We start from the raw sequence: 13,646 nt of genomic DNA, 5'->3' as shown, positions 1-13,646 counted from the left end.
GGATGGTATTTTTCAAAAAATATTATAAAAGGCCTTTTTGGCTAGTAAAGAATTTTATTGTGAAACACTAATGCTACAAATTATTCAAAAAGAATGTAAAATCATTTTTTATCGCCCTAAACTTAATTTTTTTCGGAATTTTAATGGAATCTCATTGAAATAATAACAAGCATATAACTGGATATTTTTTTACTAAAAATAGAACTACAATTATTTGGGTAGAATATACCACAATAAAAAATATAAGGTTTTTTATTGGTTAAATTTTGAAATGGTAATTTAGATGTTTCTTCGTCAAGCTTAACTTTATTGATTTCCCTGTTCCAATAATATTTATACTCTTGACTATATTCTTATATCTACCTCTTATTCGATAACTCTCCTCTTTTCAAGAACTATGAGTTTAAGGTTATTATCAATTCTATATTTTGATTAATTTCCATAATTTAGTTGAGATTTCGAGTTTTCTTAGGTGGAATCTAAATGATATATTTTTCCACATAATCAAATTTTACGACTTATGGTATAATTCTTATCTAAAACTTATAGATTTATGGTAATTACGATGACAGCAAAATATGTTTTCTTAGTTTCTGTTTTCTACAATTTTTTCGTTAAATATACGGCCTATTTTTATGAAGGTGATTTATTTTTTATTTTTATCGTAGATGTGTATAATAACATATAATAAAGGCTTAATTATAAATATTAACGACAACGATCAAATTAGTGGATTTAAAAATATTAGTGGGTCAAAATTAAGAACTAACACGGTAAATATTTATATTAAAAAAAATCTTTCATCGTAAAAATCAGAGCTTTTTTTGAATACTTACAGTGATACTAAGTGATAAATTTCGTGTTTTAGTTTTTCTCTTTTTTTTTTAACAAGAATACTATTTTGTTTAACACTGAGCTATTGATGTATAGGAGCGCAATAGGAAATCCAAACTTATAATTAACTACAGCATTCATATAATAAATATTCAATGATACAAAATATATTTGTTTAAAAATAAATATGTACTTCTATATGAAGCTCGCTTACTTCCAACGTATACAAACAAAGATTATCTTTTTATTTTATAATTTAATTTTTTTAGATAAAGGTAAAAGAAAATGAAATCGAGTAAAAAATATATATCATTTTGTTCATTATGTTTATTCATCAAGAATAGCTTCTTATATTTACTAAAAGTTTATACAATCTGTATTTATAGCTATATACTTTTTTCTTACATCACCTCATATATATAAATTTTTTATTTTTGTGTTATCTTCCCCTTTATAATTTAAATGTGTGCAAATTTTTTTTAACTGAAAGTGATTTTTCATGCTTTTTAGAACATAATTTAATGCACAATCTCATGTTGAAGAGGCTTTGTATAAAATATAAGGATCATGGACATTGTGCAAGTGAAATTACATTTATTTCATAGTTAAAAATTCCATCTTTTGGCATTATAATAGAAATAAAAAATAATCTTTTTTCTTTCTACATATTAGAAAAGTACAATTAAAATACGTTCCAAGATGTTATGTAAGATTTTTGCACCCGTGAAAATTTTCAAGGCCAAAATTCAATAAAGTATCTCCAAGTACAGCATAAAATTACGAGAAAAGTTAAAAGCGTATATATTTTTGACACAGACAGTTAAAGTCATATCAAATAGATATGCTGAATTTTATATTCAACAAAAAAAAATTTAGTTGAATTATATAGATTGGCTCATGACTCAAAAATACAATATATATTCATTTCTTGAAAAATCCATGGTTTATAATCGATTTTTTAGCTTCATTATATTTTTCTTAATATTTTTCCGGAACGGTGCGATGTATTTTTATGTATTATAGATAGATGTTTGCAGTCTTTTGTACCCAAAAAACAACCCATGCATAAAGAAAAATAGGATTTAGGACACCTGGAAAAATCATACGTTTACTTCTTATTCATTATAATTTATGTTCGTAAAATAAGGATTTTCTCCTACCGAACCTTTTAGAACTTCTGATTTATACTAAGATCAAAAATTTGGAGTTTGTGGTATATTAAAGCCCTAATCTTTTTTTTCATTAAAAAAAAGCAGAATTCAAAATATACATAAAAAATCATTTGCAGATATAAAGATATTCATCAGACACCATTTACTCGATGAAATTAATACTTTGTCCTTTTAATTGGCAAAATTATATAAATTTCTAACAATTCCTGCTTACCTAGCCGTTAAATGGGCTATACGAAAATGCCGTGTCAATTTCTGTGCTTTTTTTATAATTATATCTTATTGTTCTGCTGGCTTTTTTTTGTCAAATAATAGCCTTAGAGATTTTATAAAAATTATATAATCACCATCCATTATATTGGTTCTATTCAAATTCTTCTCCTGAATAGTGACTAATATTGCTGCATGATGTTTGGTTTTTATTATAAATTAAAAATTCAAAGTCCCTGAATATAAATAATATTGAATTTTACAATATTTATGCTTATAAAATATAATCATTTATCATTTGAACGATTTCGTATACGAAATATCAAATTTTTGATCCTTATTAAATTTATATAAAACTTCTTTTTATTAATATTTTATCGACCTAATCTGCCTATTTATTTCTTCAGTATAGCTTATAAATCATCAAAACTTGTAATATTGTCATTAAATTCTTGTTTATAAAATATAATTTTCGCTCTTTTGTATTCCTCTGAGTTCATCTTAAAAACTTTAAGGAAATTCATAGGTTTCAAAAACATATTTAAATTTGTTTTCACGAATAAATCGTAAAATACATCCGTGGTTAGTTTATAATTATTGACATCCACCTCTAATGCAAACTTTAAAACACAATCAAATTTCGCAATAAAAGAAATTTCTTCTGATTTGGTATATCTGAAGGCTTTTGAATTGCAGAAAATGCCAAAAAATTCAAATATTGGAGTAATATTTTTGTTATATAATTCCTTTCCTATTTCATCGTATCTTTCTATCAGAATCGCGTTACAAATTAATAAAAAATCCGAAAGAATCGTGCAATTTGTTTTATTATAATTTCTGGTGAATTTATTTATCACTTGAGTAATTTGATGAATTATAAATATTATCTGGTGTTCTTCTTTACTTATATTTCGTATTAAAGCCATATGGACTGTATTTAATTCGTTTTTCTGATCTTGATTTAATACCATAATTAAAACTTGTATTAAGTGAAAATATAGGCCCAATTTTGTTTTTTTATAAACATCATATGAGTATTTCTGTATTTTTAAAGGATTGTAACCGACAGAAAATAGTATACTCTTGATTCCTGATGGCAAACAATTAAATCCGGGTGTAGAATATAGATTTTTTTTTATAGTTGTAAATAAATGATTGGATTTTGCAATTTTTTTTTTGAGTGAAAAAAACATAGGATGAAACATTTTCGATATCGTAATTTTTGTCTGTGACTGATCTTTAAACCCAGAGATTTTCTCAAAAAAATAAGTGGATAAGAATTCGAATTCATCGCATCCTTTTGGCAGTCCAAGATCGGGTTTTTTTTTGTGTTTGTATATCCATGGATTAATTTTCTCACTATGAAAACCCCTTATAATACCATAATAAAAGTCTTCATCAAATTTTGAGCATTTATATAATTCCGTTAATTTTTTATAAGATTCAAAGAATTCATCACAATTTTTATTGTATCTCTCTAAGACTATACTATTGCTTTTTTTTGCTTTAATAAATTTTATAGGCCGAATTTTTTTGTAATATGAAGGTTTAAAGCTTTTGCTTTCCGAAATTGGTGATTTTGTCTTGAAATTCTTACAAAGTTTCGTTTGTCTAGATAGTACAGGGGGTTTTATTATATAATGATTTTCTTCTACATTCAACTTACAGCTAAAATCTGAAACATCATTTATAGGTGGTTCTATGAAAGAATAAATGTTGTGAATATCCATTTTTATATCAGATGAAGGCGAAAAGATACTTTTGAAGCAAGAAAAAGGGGGAAGCGTATTTTTTTTTATATATGAATCATTCTCTGTTCTCAAATTTTCTCGACTATTTACTTCTATAATTTTTACACTATAAATATCATTTTTGATTACATTTTCCTGGTTTTTTTCTTCTTGATTGGAACCTAATATAACTTCAGATTCATTTGGTTGTATTTTTCTTTTCAAACAACGTTGTTTGCGCGAATTTTGCATGCATAAAATACATTCATTTATATTAGGAGAAGAATTTATATCCACAGTATCTTGGATATTATCTGTAGTCCAACAAGTATTACAATCTTTCGTAGTCTGTTCTCCTGATTTCGACGCTATAAATGCATGGTTTGTTAAACTGTGTTCCTGTGAATCTTCAAATGAATTTTTAGTATGCAAATTCCCATCCTTTGAATCTTCAAATGCATGTATATCATAATAAATCTCATTTGATTGGTGATGGATTCTTATAATATCTTCAATGTCGATATCATTTTCAAACCTGATATCAGCCGATTGATTGAAATCGTCAAATAAACTACATAATGCACAGTAATTTGAATAATACGTTAGTAATAAAGCCTGAGTAAAAATACAAAGAAATAGCATATAAATTTAATTTTTAGATCAATTAAAAAAAGTAATATATATGCAGTAAACTATCGAAAAAATAAACCGTTTGAAGAATATTTTCTTGTAATGAGTATAAAATTGAAAGATAAATGTATAATGGGATTGAAATTCCAATATATTAATTGACAGTGATTTTATTATGTCAAGAACTATATATCAAAAAAAAGGAAATTTAATCGTTTAGCAAACCAGTTTATATGAAAAATTACATTTATTTTCCACATTTTAGACGCCAAAATAAACATTAAAGATATTTAAAAATTGTAAATATGGTCTTTCGGCAATTATTCTAGAACCCCAAGTTTCAATGAAGGGGAAATTTAAATGGACAAGATATTTTTCTATTGGTGATTACATCTTTAAAAATAATTAAGGTAACAAATAATACGCATTAAGAAGAAATTCTTTTATAAAAATATCAAACTCAAATTTGATTCAGAAAGGGATTATTTAAATGAAATTTAACACCCATAAAAATACAGTCTAACCTTGATAAAAACAAAAAAAAATTGAGCGGAAGTACGTATATGGGAATTATATGCCAAAACAAAAATATGTCTAGATTATTTACTTGAAATGCATAAATTTTTACTTTTTTCTAGCATAAATGACATGTTATATTACCACAAAACACATTAAAGTTTGAAATATGTGATCATGGATATAAAAAAAGCCAAATATTTTTGCATGTATTTTTTAACCTATTTTTAAGTCGATAAGAAGTTTATTAATGATTTATATCTTATATTCTTCCAAATTTGAAGTAGGTATATTTAACACGATATCACTTATACATCAATAAACTTAAAAAGCACCTTAAAACATTTTTCCATGATTTAAAACAAAAAATTAGAGTATATTTAATTGCATACATATTTAAAGTGTTATATCATGAAGTTTATATATTTCGTTTTTAAAAACATATATCTCCTTTAAAAATACGAAAATTGTCATTTAATACCCGTGTAAACCAATCATTTTTTTTACTGTAAGAATTTTCTTTAGATAAAAACAGCTTGTTTATATATATAATATTTTTGGCTTCACAATTTTGTTGTTATAATTTTTAAAATTTTGAATTATATAATTTTACGGATATATAATAGCCATTTATGTTTTCAAATGAATCGCATGTATATGTAAAAAGATTATTTTGTGCAAAAAAATATTAGTAAAGCCTGCGGGAAAATATAATAAGTAGAATAGATTGTCAAACCTAAAAGGGCAGTATCCTTTTTTTTATGATAGCTAAAAATTACTTTTTTTGTGTTCAAATATTATAAGATACAGATTTTTTGATCATTTTATTGTATATACCATATATGCATGTCAGTTATATCATAAAAGATTCAAAATCATAGGAACCTAAAGGGGCAGTATCCTTTTTTTTATTATGATAACTTATATGTTACTTTTTTTATGTTCAAATAATAAAAATATACTATTTTCACATAATTTTTTTTGTTACGCCATTTATATGTCAGTTATAGTATGAATTAGATTTTAAATACATTTTCCTCGGGGTTCCTACGTTATTTTTAGTATTTGAAATCGAAAGAATGCTGTTTAAATTTTATTCGCTTCTAAAAAGATCACACTTAAAGAAGGCACAAATTATTGTTTTTTGATCTCTGAAATGCAATAAATGATTTTTTTTTGATTATATAGTTTTTAATTACAGGTCCAAGATAGAATGAAACAGATACTAATTATTTTTATAAAAGCTTAATGCTTTATCAACAGCTATTTTTTTGTAAATTTTTTTATAAATTTAATTCCTTTTTTATAAGTATCTGAGAAATAAGCGCTGAAGATGAAAAGTATAAACGAAATTAAAAAATTAGATCATAAAAATTTATATATTAAACTGTAAGTATCGGAGAAAGAAGCCTTAAAGATGAAATTTATAAACGAGAGTAATAAATTAGTGCAAAAAAATTTTTATGAAAAATGTTATAGATTATATGTCAGCAATACAATGTTTAATAAAAACTTTTTTTTGCAACAAGATATACATAAGACAAATTTAATGTTAATAGCTTTATTTCTTTACATCAGTAAAAAAAACATAGTATTTTGGAAAATCGCTTTAAAATTCCAAAGAAAACACCAATACTGTAAACAAGTAAAAATCCGCCTACACATCAATCATAATCTAAAAATATGCATATATTTTCTAATCAAAAAATCCAATATGATTTTTATTTGCGCACTTTCTGCGTTTTTTTGGCCAAAAAAACATATTTTACACAATATAAAATATTTTTTTTTGTTTATATCTTTTTCATAGGTATTTTATTGTCTAGATTCAATAAAAACAAGAGGCTTTTGTAAATTATTTATAATAAAATCACTATTGTGCAGACAATTTTATCAATTTATATTTTAGAGAACTGCTATATAATTTCTGTATGTGTTCAATAAATATAATTTTTTTTTAACTACAACCGAATGTATTTTTTTATATGCTTAAATTCTGGTTATGATTTACTAGATTTACACTAAATAATTCTTCCTAATTTAAATAACACTTATATAACATAACATTAAAACATATATACATGATGGCCAACGATTATATATTTATATTATTTATACAACATTAAAAAAACATTTTATATTGCAGAGAGCAGTCTAGATTTGAATTATATTTATAAATTTTTGTGTCAACGAAAAAATATAAAATTAAAGTTTGCTTTCTTATGTTTTATTTACATATTATAAGATATTAGTGTAGATAGATAAAATGGTAAAAAGATTTTTTGTCTGCTTAAAGAACAAAATAATTTTTGTAGTATAAAAGAAGACAATATTAAAGTAAGATACCGTATAATTCTAGTATCAATAATATGATAAAGCTTTATTGATTGAAAAATCGGTATAATAATTTGAAAAGGGTATAATGTTTATATTAGAAGTCAACCTTCTTTTATAACATGAAAATAAATTATAAGCAAAATCAAAATATTCTGAAAACCATAAAGATTAAATGTATCAGATTCTATCGATTTGAATAAATATAACGCAAGTTTAAAGATAATAAACGCTTGATTTAACGAATAATGCTGAAAATTTTAGTATGTAATCAGTGTAAAACCACAATCTCACTGCAAATTATTTTTGATCTGCTAAAAAAAACCTATAGTCGATTGAAGGGCTTTTATTGTAGGAATAGGGTCGTGATGTTTTCTAATGAAAAAAAATAAGATTTTTATTGAAATGCAAAAAATAGAAAACAATGATATCCTTATAAGTTTTTTTTTTACAAATTTGACTTTTAGAATAAAACTGATGATAATTTAATCTAGTAAATAAAACTTTCACTTTAAGTTCACTTGATTAAAACAATTTACCTAGCCATTTTTTTCAATCATGCCACAATTTCGCTGCTAATTTATCATTAAATAAGACCTAAATTCCATATTTTTCATACAGAAATCGGATAAAAGAAAAAATTAAGGAATAGAATTACATGAAATATTTTTAACACAAAAACCTTTCCGAAGTAAGTGCAAATATATAAGAAATTGGGTCTTTAAGAAAAAACTAGAAGAGTAAAGTTGCAAATAATAAAAAAAAACGAATCAAAGCTTGATATTCGGTTCAAAAAAGGGAACTATATAAGCCAAACACAGCCTAGATAGTTTTTTTTTGGTAAATATGCAACAGTAACAGACTGAAAATTACGCTCATTCTTTTATATTCAGTGCTGAAATATACATTATGCATTTCATTACATGATTTATATCACAGAGGTTGGTATTTTTTAACTTCGCATGAGAATTGATCAGCTAATTGAATGGATACAAATATCAATATAATAGTTATGTGTCTAATTAGTTGGTTTACGTGTGTATTGCAGAAGAGTGTGACGACATTCAATTAAAAGGGCAAAATCTATAAATAACATCCCATTAAAAACAGAACCGATGAACAGAGATATTAGAATGCAAAGGCGATGGAATTATCACTCTCTACTGGAAATAAGTAATCTAAAAGAAATAAACATCTTTTTCCCCATATAAATGAAATTTTTCTAAAAATAACATCACAGCTCACACTTATAAAAATAGTTATTGCTTAGACCTGGGGTTAAACGGCATTGCTCATAATAAATTATGTTATCAAAAAAAAAATTTATATATCCCCGGGTGTGCATGCTAAGTACATTGAATCATATTATAATGGACAGAAAAGTAAATTTATATTTTGAAAGTCTATAATGGAAAGCAAGGGATAATTCAGAGGGGGGTTTTTTTACAAATACAATCACAAATATGTTCTGATTGCTTTGTTTTGAATTTAATTGGGGTAAATTTCTGATGCTTTTGACTTTTTTCGCCTAATCAATATATTCCCTTCCCTATTTAATCCTGATTTACAGAATTTTTTAGCAGCTTTAATTATTGCATCTTTTGTGATATTTACGTCGATGTATAAAATCTTCTTGCTCTTTGATAGCTTAAAATGAGATTTAAGTAAAATAAAAAACTATAATAGACATAATTAGTGAGTTATAATTATAGCAAAAAATATAGCAAGACACTTGACATCATCTCATTTGAGATAAGAAGAGCAGTTGATTAAGATAGATCAGATGAAGGAGTCAAAAGATGCATCCAGATATTACCTAATTTTTCTAATAGGCTGACTACATCTAAATAGATGGAATTGATAATAAGAAAATTTACTCGTAAATTTATAAAATGGAGTATTTTATAATGAATATAAATTAATGCAATATGTTCTTTTAGCGGATCTGGATATCAATACAACAAACTATAAGATTAATTATTGGTTTTTAGCAGATGATATGAAAATGTAGAGAACAGTTTAAGATGGTTAGAATAATGATTTTATTTTCTAATATTTAAAGAAAATTCGTATGCATGTTTAGCTAGATAAATTTCATAGAATATAAATTATATTAATAGGATATACATACGTGAAAATAAAATAAAAAAAATGGTTTATCTTCGGTTTTTCTCAAGAAAAGAGAAATATTACTAAGAAAAAAATGCAAAAAAAAGGTCTTTAAATACAATTTTAGATTTTATTGTTCTGATTTTTGACAAAAAATAGTAATGTAAATATAAATAAGAAAAAAGTAAAGCGTTGATTATTAAATAATCATTTTTGTGAAAAAAACGTTAGACGGTATATTTGTGGTTTAATATTTTTTTTTATGATCGAGAATCAATTCATGAAATATCCTACCTTTTTGTGTTTGTTTTAAGACAAATAAAAGCTATTTTTTAAGATTCTATACTCAAGTTAAGAATATTTATAGAACTCAGCATTAATTTATTTTTTTCAGTTGGATAAATTCGGATTAGATTTAGAAAAACATTTCATGAATAATAGAACTATTGTGTATTATATTTTACCCTAAATTTTTGTATTAGAATCGTTTTGCCTCTAAATCTTGAATTTTTCAATTATACAAAAATTTAAAATGTAAACATAATTAGGTTTCGAAATAATAATAAGACATGTTCGTTTTTATGCTTTATCATTCAAGACTTCTATTACTAAAATCGTTTTCCATGCTTATTCTTCTCTGTGATAAGATCTACATAAGAACAGTAATATCATCTATCACAACTCTATTATAACAGCAGTAATAGTCATGCTCTTTACGAAAATATTTGCGTGATTATAATCTTCTATATCGATTAAATATTTTAACTAATCATTTGGCGTTTGTTTGCTGGTACTAGCCATAGATCTGATTTTTTGCATTCAAAATTCATATTTACAGTATATTACAAACCAGATATTAAATTTTGTAGTCTAAACGCTTAAAAGGAATTTGTCTTCTCGATAGCGCATAATTCAACTCTTCTTTATATGATATAATGCTTAGTTGCATATATCTTGTATACGAATGACAATTTCGGAAACATTTATACAATATTCATATTCCGAGACATACTAAATACAATCACATCTCAATTAACTAAAGTAACGCTAAGAAACATTTTTAAATATATATTATCGTATATTTGATATCGAAACATTGTATTTTGTAATATTATGTTTTTGATTTACATTTACTTGTAAAGTATTACAGCTGAAATGGGGTTTTATAATCACTGGTATTTTATTTCATACTCTTAAAAAAATATTTTTAGAAACTTTTCATTGGTATAAAGTCTTCTAGATAGAGCTGATATTGCTTATATGACCTGACTTTATCGCTATTGCTTTATATAAAATGATTTTATTACAAATATATACTATATCTCGAATTTGTCATGAAATTTTTGTGCTTGTATTTTCATGTCCTTAATTAGTGAAATTCGTCATTTAACAAAATTTGTAATTTTTTTGGCGCACTGATATTTGTAGATTAGTATCTTGGAAAGCCATAAACCATGTTAGATTTTAGTTTATACTTTTTAACGAAGACATATGTCAATACTTCTATTTAAACAATAATAATTTTTATTTAAGGGCTATATTTATAGTCGTAATTTTAGTTTTTGTTCTCAGGCACAGCTTGCTTGATACTCTGTACACACAGTGTATTTATACTTTCGGCTATCTTCTCCTCTCCACAGTCTTCTTCAATACCCCTCCTTCTTTCGAGACCTATTAATTCAAGGGTTTTTCTCAATCCCAATGTTTGAATATATGCCTCAACCTGGTTCGTGACATCTAGTTCCTTCAGGTACCTTCTATGATATCGTGTAACCACACCGTCTATTTAAACAATATAAATAAGTATTTTAGAAATAGATGATACAATAAAAGCACCCACCAATGAATTAATCACTGAAGTTGAATGGCTCATGTTTATGAAAATACTTATAAAGCTGCAGTATTTCTACTAAATAGAAAAAAAGGCTTATTTACGTTCTCTAAATTTTAGACAGTAAATAAATAATTTTCTAAAAGATAAATTTGAATTTCAGTCAGTATTTCAATATGAAAAACAAAAAGAGTAGTAATAATACCCGAATAAATTTCCAATACTTGATATTGAAACGCGAAAAAGTATTCATAAATGAATTTGATATTAGGACTTATTTTATTCAAAAGAATAATAGCTCAAATTTTGCAATATTAAGATTTTTATATATTCTAAATTACTATACTATATATTACACGAATAATTTTAATATTTTCAAAAAATTATCTTATTGGCGTGTAAATAGTTAATTTATTTAATGCATGATTTTCCCTGTAAACATATAGTAATATAAGTAGGAATTTTCGGCTTTGTAAAAAATAGTGCAGAAAATTCAAATTTTCTTATTTTATTGGTTTTAGATGCTTCGTATATGAATATCAACAATAGAAATATCGTATTTGATATTTTAAACAAATGGTAATAGTCGTGTCTACTTAAAGGAGCGACTTTTAATCCTGCCAAATTTTGATAAAATTTGCATGTTTAAGTTAATATATTTTAAATACAGACATGCTAGTATCCATTTTTAAATTCATGGTACACACATTATTCTAGAAATTTGTATATGCGGCTACATAGTGTAAGAATATTTTTAGAATAGATTTACGCTCTTTTAATCCTTTTTTTTACTTATATTTTTGAGAAAACATTTATATAAGCATAATTTTAATGTTTTAAAATGTATTTAAAGATTAAATATAGCTTTTAAATGATGAATGAAGATTAAGACCAAAATAATAAAACACAATTCATAAATGCAAGTGCATTCGAAAAGGATGATAAGCTGATTTTTGTTTGATTTCAAGTCAACTTATTAAACTTAAATTTAGGATTATTTATCTATGAATTTCTTTTTAAATATACATAAAAACTTCAAATAAATGTAAAGCTTATAAAGCCAAAACATAATATTGAGGCAAAATCACAAGTAATTAATTGTAGAATTTAAACTGTTTGTGTGGTTATTTTTCGAGAAAAAAATAACGATATTTATCCTGATGGCAATGAAAAGATGGATATAACTATACACCTACGTGCATTGTCATACAGAAGAGGTACCTTGGTAATTTTTAACAAATAGGAAGGCATTATTGAAATAAATTTTATGAATAGGTATAAAAATAATAACTTAAAATTTTGAGAGGCAACATAAAATTATTTTCTATATAATTACATAAAAAAAATATTTCAATTTGATAAAACCGTCTTGATAGAGTCATATAATTCAATTATTTTTTCAGATGTAATTTTAAAATTTTCCATAACTTTAATTAAAATAAAATGTAGTTTAGATAACAATATAAACATATTTTATTCATTTATGAATGTCCTCTAGCATATAGATTTTTTTTAATCTTATTTTGAGTAAAAATTTTTTATCTTCACTATGAAAATTATATATATAAAAAAATTTATCATAATAAATGGTCGGATATGCATTCTTTATAGCATAAATCAAATTTTAAATTTTATTTCTTGCAGACTTGTCGAGAATAGCTGTAGTTATTCACAAAAAAGTTTAAAATTTGTGATCTTTATAATTAGGCCAAATCCTTTTCGATTATCATATTATGTTTTTTCTAACCGCTTGAATATTTTTTTCATTTTATTAATTTATGGGCTTTCTTGATTTTAGCTATTTTATCTTATATAAGAAAAAATTCAAAATGCTTTTTAGAACAGACTTGCTTAATATTTATTCCTGCCATATCATCTTTACAATTATGAAAGAAAGTAAGTTAAATTTTTTTTTATATTGAAGAATTTAGTTCCTTGTATTTTAAAATTTGTTGAAACAAAAATTTAGATTGCCGAATAGAACAGATTTTCTTAATAATTATTCCTGTTATTATCTTAGAATCTTGAAAGAAAGTAATTTGATTTTTTTTTATTGCTCAATGTGATTTAAAACTATGCGAATCATTTTACACAAAACTTTGAATGTAATTTGGACGGACTTGATGATACATCTTTCTGCCCCCATCACTTTAAAAATCTTCTAAATCTATTTTCACCTTTTAAAGCTTTCTTCACTCCTATTGTTTTTGCAATCGCTTCTGATTCAGTCGAAATTCCCAACTCCTTAATTACGACATATGGTATTTCGTGTTATGGCAC

Source organism: Rhyacophila brunnea, unplaced genomic scaffold (genome assembly GCF_057557595.1).
Source record: "Rhyacophila brunnea isolate RB1 unplaced genomic scaffold, BYU_Rbru_1.0 scaffold_98, whole genome shotgun sequence".
NCBI classification, from domain to species: domain Eukaryota; kingdom Metazoa; phylum Arthropoda; class Insecta; order Trichoptera; family Rhyacophilidae; genus Rhyacophila; species Rhyacophila brunnea.
Note: the sequence above shows the minus strand (reverse complement) of the source record.